General features: G+C 42.0%; 1 protein-coding gene across 1 annotated transcript in view; it reads left to right on the top strand.

Annotated features, from left to right (window-relative positions):
* LOC105922320 (sickle tail protein homolog) overlaps positions 1–14,113 on the top strand; it is a gene marked incomplete in the record, with an annotated part of 73,800 nt that extends 59,687 nt beyond the window's left edge. Inside the window, 3 exon segments of the mRNA XM_036137828.1 lie at positions 13,429–13,562; positions 13,835–13,982; positions 14,061–14,113.
* Positions 14,114–14,618: the final 505 nt, after the last annotated feature.

Raw genomic sequence — 14,618 nt, 5'->3', positions numbered from 1 at the left:
GGGACCCTTTCATACTGGCCCTACTCTAATTCGTTGACTTGTCTCCGCACGTCCGGGCTCCACTCTGTTTCAGGCATGATGGTTTTCAACAGACCTGATAAGGGTTGGTGAAAGCCTCATGGGGATGGCTTCAGTTCCACCTCCAGCTGTCAGTGTCGTGTGCTCTACCGCTATTAAGCATTATTGTGTGACATTACCACTTCTTTGAGAAATTGTGAATAAAAAAAACTAAACAACTAAATGAATCATTATTAAAAGATACATAAATAAAACTAAAAATAATATGCAAGAATGACTTGAATAAAAGTAATTCTTATAAAAGGATAAAATAATTCACTGGTATCAACCTGCACTAATAAAGAAACCACAGCTTCTCTCTGCCTGTACAGGTATGGGGGTGACGGGTGGGGGTAACAGGAGACAAGACTGTCTGATTTGCTCCAAAGTTCCTCTTACAGGAGTTAAAATGAAGGGCTTTATGAGGAAGTTTTGCCTCAGCCATGGAGAAAATTACAACATTACGACCACATCATATCAAGAAGAAGAATGTAGAAGCCAATTTGTACAAAGGTCTATATAAGAAAGGAAATGATGTGTGTATGGGTGTGTGTTCCACCGGGAAGGTAAATTGGTGCAAGCAGTTAAACAAAATTTCTATGTGGATGACTGCCTAATCAGTTTTGGTTCAGAGAACAAAGCAAAACAGGTGATGAAAGATCTTGGTGTTCTCTGCAAGAAAGGAGGCTTTACTCTGGATAAGTGGATCAGTAACAATAGAGAGGTTTTGCAAAGCATTCCAGAAGATCGGTGGGCAAATTATCTAAAAGAGCTTAACCTAGATCGGGACAAACTTTCTATGGAGAGAGCTTTAGGGCTACTGGTGTGTGGAATCGGATGGCTTCAAGTTTAAGATCGAAGTAAAACAGCAATGTCTCACTTGGCGTGGTATGCTGTCAGTAACCAGCTCTGTGTATGATCCTTTGGGAATCCTTGCACCCATTACTCTCTATGCTAAGATGTTGCAACAAGAACTCTGCAAAAGAAAATGTGGCTGGGATGAGGTTTTACCTTCCATCCATCCATCCATCCATCTTCTTCCGCTTATCCGGGGTCGGGTCGCGGGGGTAGCAGCTTCAGTAGGGAGGCCCAGACGTCCCTCTCCCCAGCCCCTCGGGCCAGCTCCTCCGGGGGAATCCCAAGGATATCCCAGGCCAGCCGGGAGACATAGTCCCTCCAGCGTGTCCCCTGGGTCTCCTCCCGGTGGGACGTGCCCAAAACACCTCACCAGGGAGGCGTCCAGGAGGCATCCTGACCAGATGCCTGAGCCACCTCAACTGGCTCCTCTCGACGTGGAGGAGCAGCGGCTCTACTCTGAGTTCTCCCCGGATGACTGAGCTCCTCACCCTATCTCTAAGGGAGAGCCCAGACACACTACGGAGAAAACTAATTTCGGCCACTTGTATACGGGATCTCGTTCTTTCGGTCACGACCCAAAGCTCGTGACCATAGATGAGGGTAGATCAACCGGTAAACCGAGAGCTTTGCCTTTTGGCTCAGCTCTCTCTTCACCACAACGGATCGGTACAGCGCCCGCTTCACAGCAGACACCGCACCAATCCGCCTATCGATCTCCCGCTCCATCTTCCCCTCATTCGTGAACAAGACCCCAAGATACTTGAACTCCTCCACTAGGGGCAGCACATCCTCCCCAACCCGCAGGAGGCACTCTACCCTTTTCCGGTTCAAGACCATGGTCTCGGATTTGGAGGAACTGATTGTCATCCCGGCCACTTCGCACTCGGCTGCGAACCGCTCCAGTGAGAGCTGTAGATCACGCCCTGATGAAGCCAATAGGACCACGTCATCCGCGAATAGCAGAGATGCAATCCTAAGGCCACCAAAACGGATCCCCTCAACACCTTGGCTGCGCCTAGAAATTCTGTCCATAAATGTTATGAACAGAATCGGTGACAAAGGGCAACCTTGGCGGAGTCCAGCACAGTTATATGTGAAATTGAAGCCATTCTTAACGATCGTCCAATCACAAAGCTGTCAGAAGACCCAAATGATTTGGAGATGATGGGCCAGGGAATACTTACCTTTGCTTCAAGAAAGGCAAAAATGGAACCAAACTAAAAGGAAGTTGGTCATTGCGGACATTGTTATAATCATTGACTCTTTAGCACAACCAGGTTCTTGGTGTTTGGGAAAAGTCTTAGAGGTGATGCCTGACAAAAGGGGTTTTGTTCGCACTGTGAAGTTGCAAACAAAGAATGGTGTTTTTGAGCGCCACATCACCAAATTGTGTCTTTTGCATGAAATGTAACTTATGGTATTGGTTTAAATGGTTTTGGCTTGTAAATGTATAATGTGAAATTGTTTTGTCTAGCAATTAGGGGCCGGTATGTAGAAGCCAATTTGTACAAAGGTCTATATAAGAAAGGAAATGATGTGTGTATGGGTGTGTGTTTCACCAGAAAAGTAAATCTGTTTTGACCGCTTGGCGGGGAAAACGCTGTCAACCTACAGCTGGCCGTTTGCATAATTTTTTGTTTTGTAATCAAGCAAAGTTGGAATCAAACCGGCTTTTTTAACTGCAAGAACAGTGTCTGGACATATCCTATCTACCATCTCACCCCAGCAAATGAGCGTCAACCATAAGATTCCGGTTTAAAAACCCTCCAGTGGCTTTAAGCGTCAGCTTAGCCTCTACAAAGAAAGTTAAGAAGAAAACTGCACAGCCATTAACAATAGTCTTTTTTGGAACTGTGACTGCTACTGCCGTCATGAAGTCTGCTTGGATGTGTAGTGAGAGCCAGCACAGTGACATAAATGGCAGATGAACATCTTGTGAACAATGTTAGCATTATTATAGATATTGAAAGCCAATATAGTGGAAGCTAACCAGTCCACAAACAGTTTCCAAACTTTGCAAAAACGCTAATGCACAGAACGAAAAGTGAGTTTTGCAATTATTTGGTTGCGGATTAGTTCAACTGTGTCCCCCACTAACATACTGTATGTACATTGCAAAGAGGCATACAATTAATCACCCCTCCCACCCCTGGGTGGCTCAGATCCTGGTTCTCCTCCGGATCTAGGGCTGAAGAAGCCCTGAGAGACTACTTCAGCTCCACTGCATGGGATGAACTTTGCTACCCTCAACAGGAGGACTTTGATAGTATAACAGAACAAAGTGTGGACTCTGCTGTGCTCCTCATGAAAACCAGGTGTCTGTAGACAGAACTGAGGAAAACCAGAAAAGGAAGAAACAACTACAAAAAAAAAGTGGAGGCTCAGCTTAAAGACAGCAATATCCATAATGTTTGGAAATACATGAAAACAATTTCAGGTCATAAACAGAATGCCAAGAATGTCAATGACTTGACCTAGATGAATACGCTGAATCAGTACTTTCTGAGGTTTGACCAGCCACTGGCCCTTCTCCAAAATCAGTCTAACATGCTGCAGACATCCTCATCCTGGACAACTACTTGTTTTTCTACCGAGGACTGCACATCTCTGTGTCCCTAGCAATTATCTGCCCACTCTGCTTTAGATGACTCCATGAATCAACCCCCATCACCTGGTGTGTCATTCTTGACACACCAGGTGAGGAACATACTGTTAAAGGGCAAAGGGAGGAAGGCTGCAGGTCCAGATTGCATCAGCTCCAGGTTCCTGAGGGGCTGAGCAGATCAGCTGTATGGCATCATGGAACAAATCTTCAATATCATTCTAAAGCTGGGCATAATATCACAGCTGTGGAATACCTTTTGTGTGGTAACAGTGCCTAAGACCACACATCCAAAGGACCTCAACAGCTACAGGCCAGTAGCACTAACATTGCATCTAATGAAGACCCTCGAGAGGCGGTTCCTCAACCGTCTTTCCCCCTTAGTGAGGCCTTAATTTGCTCCACTGCAGTTTGCCTACCAGCCTGCCATTGGGTGGATGATGCCATCATCTACCTGCTACACAGAGGTCAGGGCCACCTGGAGAAAACAGAGATCAATGTAAGGATCTTGTTCTTTGATTTGTCCAGTGCTCAATACCATCAAACCATGATGTCTGAAGGATAAGGAGTGGATATGTAAGGTCAAAGGGCTGTATCTCTGACAGGTTGGTCTGCAGTATGGGAGCACCAGACGGAACTCTCCTGGCACCATTTCTGCTCACCCTCTACACTGCCAACCTCTTCATCAGACAGTGGCTACAGAGCTTTGTAGACTGGTGCCAGCAGCACAATCTCAGGTTAAATGCAGGAAAAACAAAGGAGCTGGTGGTGGACTTTGCAGGCGAAGTCCCACTGTAATGCCAGTTCAGACGTGACGCACGGCATTAACTCGGGACATGACGGACTGCATTTCCCATGATACAATGTGATCAAAATGGCCACCAACTCCCATCATGCAACACGACCAAATGGCCACCGATCGAAATAAGGTTGCTATGGTGATTACTATAAAACACAGTCACACAAGGCATTCAGCCTTCTTCTTGGCATTTTGCCAGTCAGGGAAGGCACACAGCTGCTCTGCTCCGTGGATTACCCCCCGCCCCCCACGCCACGTGCTCGATACCTTTGCTGGACCGAAGATTACCGACGCAAACTCCATTCCCTGTATTTGCGGATACAGGAGGTCGACTTAAAAAATACTTTTGATTTCCCTCTGATCAAAAGACTGAGAGCCGCCTTATCGCCCAGTGATCGAAAGAGGACCACGCTTTTGTTTGGCCGAGCAAAGCGTCTGGAAGCCTGGAAAACAGAAGGAACTTTCTCTTCCCGGTCCCGTGGCTGCAAACAGCTGCGTTCGTCAAGACGCACCGGCTCGCTGAGCTGGACCAGATCCGTGGACTCGGAGCGGGTCCCGCAAGGCATCGTCATAGTAAAGAAAATTCCCCTTTTCTTTTCTTTTATTTCTTTTTCACCTGTAAGGTGATTTAGGTGTGTCTGGGCAGGTGTTAGGATTTAGTTAAATGCTGTTTACTCCAAGGCGGAGTGTTTTAACTGTTGAATATTTTTCTGTTGAATGTGCATGCATTTTGAAGATTTTTGGCTGTGCTGATTTTGTGGTTCACAAGTGACCCCGCCGCGGGTCGATTTTCTATCTACTTTTTCTCTCTCTCCTGTTCTATCTTCCCACCTCTTATCAGCAGATTCAATCTCTTTGTTTGAAACTCAGTTCGCGGTCTTCGTTTAAACTCCTCAGCAAGCGCTCCCTCTCTAGCCGAGGTACTATCCCACATTAGCGTAAGCGTGGTGACATCATTAGGACCTCCCCTCACGCATCACGCAAGGTTGTAGATTCTACGTCATTATAGTCACCATCTTGGGAGGGTGTTGTGTATCTGAACTGTAGTTAGCTCAGCTGAACTAGCTTATGTATAACATCAAAGCGTCCAGTGGGATTCTCAAAGCTGTTTTTGTGTGTCAATGCTGCTACGTCAAATGCCGATGTCTTGAATGTGGTGTTTAAACAACCGTGAGTTGAACTAAGATTTGCTACCTCTCATTTTAATCCATTTTTTTTAGTTTAAACTTTTATTTCCACATATATTTTGCATGTTTAGTTTAGTAGCGAGTAGAATTCCAAGGTTGTTGAATCAGAGAATTACTGTAACAGGGAATTGCCTTTGGTTCAATAAAGCAACAACTGTGGAATAGTAATTGTTTGTGTTCATTCCAATTCACAGTTGCATGGTTATTCAGAATTCAGAGCTATCCTCCTTTTGGGAGTTAACATCCGATATTAACACAGAGACATTTTCATTGGATTGGTGATAAAAGGTTAACGGTTTAAACTCTAATTGCAGTTATAAGTGAGTTATCAATGTTGCTGGATAAATCTGATCGGTCAGAGTCCGGTTAGACCATTTGTTCCAGCACAACTAAGTTTATAACAGCTAATTAATAAATGCATTAGTAGTATAAATCATTACAAGCTTCTAGCTCTGGCATCACTACCATTTGAACTATATTTGTCAAATTTGCTAAAATTTGAGTTTGAATGACTTATTATTTAAATTATAATACCAAATTATAATAATAATAATCATATTCAATCAGCTTCTGGCATAACACCACCTCATTGAGACAGGTGAACATCCAGTCAACTGTGTTGAGATAATGGAATCTTATAAGTACCTGAGTATTCACCTGAAGAATAAAAAACTGGACTGGAGTTACTGAAGTTCTTTATAGGAAGGATGTGAGTAAACTGTACCTGCTGAGGAGGATGAGCTCTTTTGGATTGCAAGGGGCTGGCATGTTGTGTTTAGTTGATGTTGAGGAACCAGAGTACAGACAAGAGCCATGAAGCTTCATCATTTAGTGAATCGTGAGGATTTAAAAAAAATAACAAGACTTACAGCAGGCATGGAATAATAACCATCACGGAACAGACCAGACAAGGGGTAGAACAATGGAGGATCCGACAAGGAGGATGAAGTGGTTTTACTAGTGAGGGGAGGCACAGAGGAGAAAGCAGGAGAGCAGGTGGAAGCAATCAAGGAGACAATTAGGGGATTAGCTGAAGGCGAGGGAGTGCGATGAAATGACAGGAACATGGAGGAAACACAGGCCATAACAAGAATACAGAAAAACACAAAGAAAAAACAGGCTCTAAATAATCAACTAACTACTAACTGAAGTAATTACGGGCAGGAAAGCAAATATCTAACAGAATAAACTAACTAAATCCATCAAGAGCAGAAGACTACGTAACAACACCAAAACAAGAAGGAAAAACAGAATCAACGGACTAATAAACAATACTAAAAGGGTGAAAAACTGAACAAACTACATGATCCCCAGGAACCTAAAAATAGGCAAACACCTGAGGATTGAGACAGGAGCCACTCCTAAAGACCTTTGACTCTGTGGTGGCATCAGCAATTTTCTATGGTGTGGTTTGTTGGAGCTACAGTTTACCTGTAGTTGAAATGAAGCGGCTGGATAAACTCAGAGTTACTGAAATAACTTTACTTTGAAATAATATTCTCATTTATTGAATATGGCTGTATGTATGTTGGAGCAGTGCAGAGTACTCACAGTGACAATTTATGCTGTTTACCATATATTCACCTAACCTCCCATTTCTATAGCATTTACAATCTATAAGGTTTTCTCATATAAACACGAATTTACTTGATCTACACATGTGTATCCAGTGCTGTTTAGTCGTGTTACACCATCATTACATCCTGGGGAGTGAGTATATTATGTAGCTTTTGTACCATTCCATGATAGTTTGATTTGCACTTGGAAATCTCCCATCTAGATTGTGCACTTCAAAAAGAGAACTAAAAATAAGAACAATTTTCTTGAAATGAGTGTATTTGCCATTGATTTGAGCAGGTAAATAAGATTATTTGCCAATGGAATGAGTATTTATACCCCTAAAATAAGATAATTAGATATACTGCACTTAAAATAGGAACAATTCATCTCCATCATCTTATTTGAAGTGCAAAAATCTTATTCCATTGGCAAATAGTCTTATTTACCTGCTCAAATCAAGGAAAAATGCACTAATTTCAAGAAAGAAATTCTTATTTTTAGTTCTATTTCTGCAGTATGTAGACAGTGAGTACCAGTCTACAGCATGAAAAAAAAAAAAAAAAAAAAAGCTAAAGTATTAATGAACATGTAGACCTTCCATCCATTTTCCATACCGCTTTATCCCTCATGGGGTCGCGGGGGTTGCTGGTGCCTATCTCCAGCATTCACTGGGCAAGAGGCAGGGTACACCCTGGACAGGTCACCAGTCTGTCGCAGGGCAACACAGAGACAAACAGGACAAACAACCATTCACACCTAAGGACAATTTGGAGAAGCCAATTAACCTAACAGTCATGTTTTTGGACTGTGGGAGGAAGCCAGAGCACCCGGAGAGAACCCACGCATGCACAGGAAGAACATACAAACTCCATGCAAAAAGACCCAGGGTGTACTCAAACCCAGGACCTTCTTGCTGCAAGGCAACAGCGCTACCCACTACGCCGCTGTGCAGCTAACATGTGAACATGTAGTTTTTATAGAAAATTAGATACATTATGTAGTCATCAGTAATTATGTTATAATCACATATTTTATGTTATACCTTTATTTCCATAGTTTACTTGACATTTTAGTTGTATCCTGTTTTTCTTTGTTCTTTTTTTTATCAAAGCAGCATAGTTAAGCATGTTCAGTGACATGATATTCAGTGAACTGGAGGTCAAAAAACAGACCTTCTATATTTGGCATGCAATTTCTGAAGGCATAATTTAGCTTTTTGCATGCTTGTTCTGATGTCATACTCAGTGGAGGAACTGCAGCTGAATTAAAATCATTTGTGACATGCAAAACACAACATGAACAACACAGGCACATTTGTAGGCATGCAGAATCTGGGAAGACCCATATTGTTAAAAATAGAGGCGGGGGCTGGAAGGTGATGTGATCTAGTATGACATGGTCTTCCAGAGATGTCAGAGCTCATTCTGAGCATGCCACACATTAAGTCCATACCTCGGATTACTTTCATAACAGAGGGAAGATGACCTCAAATAGGAGTCTTTGGATGAGTGATACAATTACCACTCTACACACTAAATCAGATCACATATTATTAAGAGAAATACCAACATGCCACACTGGCTCTGGCTTCACTTGTAAATTTCCCTAAAGGGTATGATGGGGGAAGAAAATCTCAGTAAATGTCACTGTCAGTTTGTCTGCATTACTTATCAAGCAAGTGTATTTGCTGCTGAAAATTTAGACCCTGCAAGGCTTCCTGTAGACTTCATATCTTTGTGTATGTTTCCTTGATGCACCATTCTGAACTTTGTCCAACCTAATATGCTTTATGCATTCTATGTCTATACCTATGATGAAAATAAGATGTTATTTTATTCAGGTTGTGTTGGAACCACGTGGTCTCTAAAACCACTTATTCAAAAAATTATTTAAACTCAAAATATTACCACCCTTCTGAACGTAGTTTCCCATAGCTTGTCTCAAACTACATAATTTGTTCATGCTGTATAATATCTCAGAAACAAGGTTTTGGTTCGGTGTTTTAAATTCATATAATAAACGTGTGTGCTATAGCTAAAAATAAGTCAAGTGGCAGTGGAACCACATTAGTGTCTGGACTCAAGCTTTATTTCCTAATAATAAAAATAATAATACAGTTTACTTAATATGCACTTTATATTTACAGTAATTTCAAATTACTACAGTCCATTAATCAATTAATATAACAATAACAGATGCAATAAAAATAAGAGAAAGCAACTAAAGATAGATCATTGAAATAATTGGGGGGAAAGAAACAATAGCAGCTGAGAGCAAAACATTTTTTTTGGAGGTTGCACACAACAGGTTGGGGATAAAAAATGTCCCTTTATAGTCCCACAGGGGGGGAAGTTGTCTCAGCGTTTAACCCATCCCTTTCGGGAGTGCTGCCAACACTGAGTGGTGCACAGGGAGAGATCTGTGGTCAAGGGTCTTGCTCAAGGACTCAGGGTGACAGACTAAGTTTTAAGGCGCCAACCTTTGGAGCCTCTCCAAGACAGAAACACCCATCTCTCTGATCACTGGGCCACTATTCCCAAATTTAGCTGAGCCCAGAGAATAATCTGGAAGTAACAAATTAGATACCAGCAAGACATTACATGGAGAACTACAGTGCCCGTAGTTCTCAGAGTCCTCTCAGATAGCTCCTACCTTAGCCTAAAAAAATCCTACCATGGAGTCTTAACTGTTGTTATTTAATGATTAATAAAAAACTCTCTGTCTGTTAGGTATTGTCTGGTGAATATCAGCCCAAACAGCTGATATTAGGACAATAGTTGAAAAAGTGAATCAAGCTAACTCTGCGCACATATGGAATAAAGGAATGACAGCTTCTCTTCAAGGTCAATAATATCTTAACAGAAATAAATAAACATCCAGAGAACACCACTATAGAATGCTGTACATCTGAATTAACACTATATTTCGATCAACAAATTCTCTCTACTAGGCTAGTGAAACCTAACTAAAACTATGAAGCAAAATTAAGATAAAAAGAAGCTAAGGAACTATGTACACATAAACGAAACAAAAAGACAAATTCAGTGGTTGAAAGCCTCTTCCTGGTCTTTCTGTTGTCTCCTGAGACTCTTCATGGTCTTCAGTGTTCTCCCGAGACTCTTCCTGGTCTTCCGTTGTCTCTTGAGACTCTTCCTGGTCCTCAGTCTTCTCCTGAAACTCTTCATGGTCCTCAGTTGTCTCCTGAGCCTCTTTGTGATCCTCAGTGGCACAGCATGCAGCATTCAGATCTGGAGACAGAGTGGCCTAAATGGGCTAGAAGTGAACTTAAAAAAGGCATCCAGAAGGCAAAGCACAGATTCAAGCACCACATCAAGGGCCACTTCAGCAGCAACAATCCATGCAACATGTGGAGAAAAAGAAACATCATGGACTACAAGCGCAGCGACCAGCGGCTGAGCAATAATCCGGCTCTTCCTGACACCTTAAACAGCTCCTTCACACGCTTTGACTCTACAAGCAGCAGGGAGCCTGAACATCTTCCCCAGCCAGAGGAGCACCACCAGCCTCTTGTCCTGCAGCTCCACCAAGTGACCTCTTAAACACCAACAAGGCTGCAGGTCCAGACATGGTGTCAGGTCAGACGATTAAAACAGGGGTCTTTCTGGACATCTTCAACCTCTCCCTGCAGCTCTCCACGGTTCCTGACTGTCTGAAATCATCTGTTATCATGCCTGTCCCCAAGAAACCAACCATCACCTGCCTCAGTGATTATCGTCCCATCGCTCTGACCCCCGTCATCATGAAGTGCTTTGAGATGATCCTCCTAAAGTACATCAAGGACACCATCCCTGCTGGCCTGCAGTTTGCCTACAGGGAGAATCACTCCACAGAAGAGGCTGTCTCATTAGCACTGCACTCAGCTCTGACTTATCTGTAGCAGCCCAACACCTATGTTAGGATGGTATTTATGGACTTCAGCTCAGCATTCAACACTGTGATCCCAGACATGCTGGCTATGAAGCTCCACAACATGATATTATCCACTCCTCTCTGCTCCTGGATCACTTCATCACCAACAGACCCCAGGTGGTGAGAATAAGGAAACACACATCTGCTCCACTAATCCTCAACACAGGAACGCCACAGGGTTGTGTTCTCAGCCCTTTTCTCTTCAGCCTTTTCACCCACGACTGTTCTGCTGTCCACCCCACAAACAAAGTGGTGACGTTTGTGGACGACACCACTGTAGTGGGTCTCATCTCCAACAATGATGACTCCCACTACAGGGATGATGTCAGCAATCTCACAAAGTGGTACTCCAGGAACAACCTGATCCTGAACACCAGTAAGACCAAGGAGGTAATAATAGATTACAGGAGGTCCAGGAGGAATGAACACGCTGCTCTCTACATACAGGGAGTGGTAGTGGAGCACATCAACAGCATTAGATTCCTGGGCATCCACATCTCCTCTGACCTGTCCTGGTCCATAAACACCTCCCACCTGGTGAAGAAGGCCCAACAACGGCTCTTCTTCCACAGGAAACTGAATAGGACCGGTCATTCCACTAAGCTGCTAAAGATCTTCTACAGAGCTACCATAGAGAGTGTTTTATGTATCAGCATAACTGTATGGTATGGGAGCTGCGGAGTGCAGGGGATTGTGAGATACCGTCTGCAGGATCTGGACTCAATTTATGCAGAACGAATACAAAGAAGGGCCAGACACATCTCCACTGATCCCACGCACCCAGGCAATACGCTGTTTGCCCCTCTCCCATCAGGTAAATGCTTCAGAAGCCTCAAAGCCAAAACAAATAAACTTAGAAACAGCTTCTTCCCAAGAGCTGTGAGGGCAATCACCCCCTGATTGGAGACTACAGTCAAAGACTTTAAAATCACTCCACTGTTACTAGCTCATCATATGTTGCTACCACTTCACTGTTATTGCCTACTTGTACACTATTATCTCAGAATATCTAAATGCACATATCTGTAAATTAACTCTCAAATCATCATCACTGCATAAAAGCACATTATAACCTCATTATTTATTATCTGTGACCCATGAAGGGCAACTAGTTCATACAAACTTTTGAATTTTCATCTTTAAGAATTTAAAGAATTTAAGAATTTATAGCGTACACAATTTTGTGTACGCTATAACGAGATAAAAAAAAAAACACTTTAACCCTTCTTCATTGCCTGTTTGTTTGTCTGTCTTATGTGTACTCTTAGACCGAGCAGCCAAAACGAAATTTTACCAAGGTAACAGGTGGTGAAAATAAAGAATATTTGAATCTATATGCACATCTTGCACATTTTTTAACTATCCTACTTAGTTGAACATTTCTTGAATGCTATTTTTAATAACTGCACCATATTCTTTCCCAATGCTGTAAATTTGTCCTTACTGTAGAGTCTCTTATTCTTACTTTCTGTGTTTATATTTTTACCCGTTGTATTGGTGTGCATGCTTCTTACCTTTTACGTGGCTGCTGGTAAAACAAACCTGGATTTCCCTGCTAAGAGACATTAAGGATATTCCTCTTCTATTCTACTTAAAAGTCTTCCTTTTGAATCATAGTCATCCCACTAAACACTGGTAGGATTGTTCAGAAAGTAGTTCAACTACACAACAGAAATAGTAAAAGAATATATTCTTCAACATAACCCTAACCCAACAAAACCACACATCAAATCAACCTTGCAGCACTTTATATTTAGAGGTTTTCAAAGCAAAACTATTGCTTTTGTTGAATACCTAACTCTAACCCTATCCCACTTTAATACCACTTCACCACCCAACCCAACTTCAGATTGAATGACATTTCATTAAAAACAAAGGAGCATTTTAGATATGTTAAAACAATTAAAAACTCCTTTTTGTGTGTATGAATTTGTGGATTGAAGAGACAAAGTAAGCAAGTAAATAATCCATTAGTTCAAAGACACAGATCAGTTTGCTTATTGCAATATATATTGTAAGTATCTCCCAAGTTCTGTGACAGAACTTGGCAGACACTTCAAGGTCAGTGCGTATTTGGACACACTAAAGTTTAGAGTCAATGCATCAATACACTATCACAAACATTTTTATTTTTTTATATTTTTTGCAATTTCTTTGAGCAAAAATACATGTAAGATTTACATTGAGATGTTAAGACATTTTAGTAGTGCTCAAAAGGAGTAGGTAGAAGTTCAAGAACTTATAAGAACCTACCCCCAATTACAATATTCATGTCATGTAACATATGCAGTCTTTTGATAGAACTAGAAAACTGACAAGAAAACTGAAGGTCCCTACAGGCTTGTGTCTGCTGCCACCTACTGTTCAGCAAAGGCATCACAATGCGGATTTCCCTGCTCTAGCTAATCAATGTGGGCTTTTTTTTCTTGTTACAGTGAACTGGAGGTCTATGTAGAGTGTTTGGAAAGCTCGTCCTCTATCCTGGGCCAGCCGTCCTTCACTCTCAGAGATGTGGAGGAGGGAACAGTCAGCCTGCAAAGGCTTGAAGAAGCTCTAGTTGTCCTCAAAGGTTGGTCAGTTCTGAGCATACTCAGACGTCACAAATAGTAACCCTGTCCTTAATCTAGGCAATAGATTACTGTTTGGGATTTAGATTTATATTCATCAATTGCATAGGCACTGGTCATGCTTACTTTAATGTAGTGAAAAGAGACCACACATCAAGATATTGCTTTAATTTTTTTCTTAAAAACAAGTATGATATGTACTGTTTTTATTCCCCAAGTATATTTAATGTCTCATGAGTGTTTTGTTTTTATGTCTCCACCGTTTGTCTGCCAGAAGAGTTCCCAGCACTGCAGGCCAAAATGCGCAGAGTCCTAAAGCTGGAAGTGGAGGCAGCACATTTCTTAAAAGAAGAGCCTCGCAAGATGGACTCCATGTTGAAAAGGCTTACAGCTCTGACTGAAACTCTTAGCTCTCTCCGCAGGTATTCACCAATTTATTCTGTGTTAAATCTGTTCTGAAAAAAGTTTACTCTTCACTTTTTGTCGTTTGGTTTAAACAGGAGTGTGTCAAATTCAACACCCTCCACCAGATCCGCCCAAGTTGAATCGATAAGAATCCAAAACCAGGGAACAGCAACGACTCAGAGCCCACACAGTTCACCGAAACTGCAGCCTCGGTACTCAGTCAAACCCCCTCTACCTACACTGCCTCGCTCTATGTGCAATGCTGAGAACAGTCCAGTAGCCTCAGCCTCGCCCACCATGGCCCGCAAAATGAAGAGCACAGCAACCTCCAATCATCACAACAGCTCTCCTCCAACAACCAGTCATGGACTAGATCCACCTACTGTATCCAAGGTATCATAGAAAGTATGGGTCTTCACTGCAAATAATGTAGCTGGTCAAAAGTTTTGCTTTGATGAATTTCTGTTTGGTTTACATGAAGATAAGTTAAACGCTTTAAAACAGACTTTTGAAGAGCCTTGGTTAATTTAAAGCACCAAAATCTATTTATTTAAAACATGAAAACATGATCAGAAAGTCCAATGTTCAGATTTAAAAAAAAAAAAAAACGTATTTTTTTTCTTTTTTGCAGTTTCAGGAATTGGACTTTAATG

The sequence above is a fragment of the Fundulus heteroclitus genome, chromosome 6, assembly GCF_011125445.2.
Source record: "Fundulus heteroclitus isolate FHET01 chromosome 6, MU-UCD_Fhet_4.1, whole genome shotgun sequence".
NCBI lineage: Eukaryota > Metazoa > Chordata > Actinopteri > Cyprinodontiformes > Fundulidae > Fundulus > Fundulus heteroclitus.
This window is presented reverse-complemented; position numbering and strand designations above follow the sequence as displayed.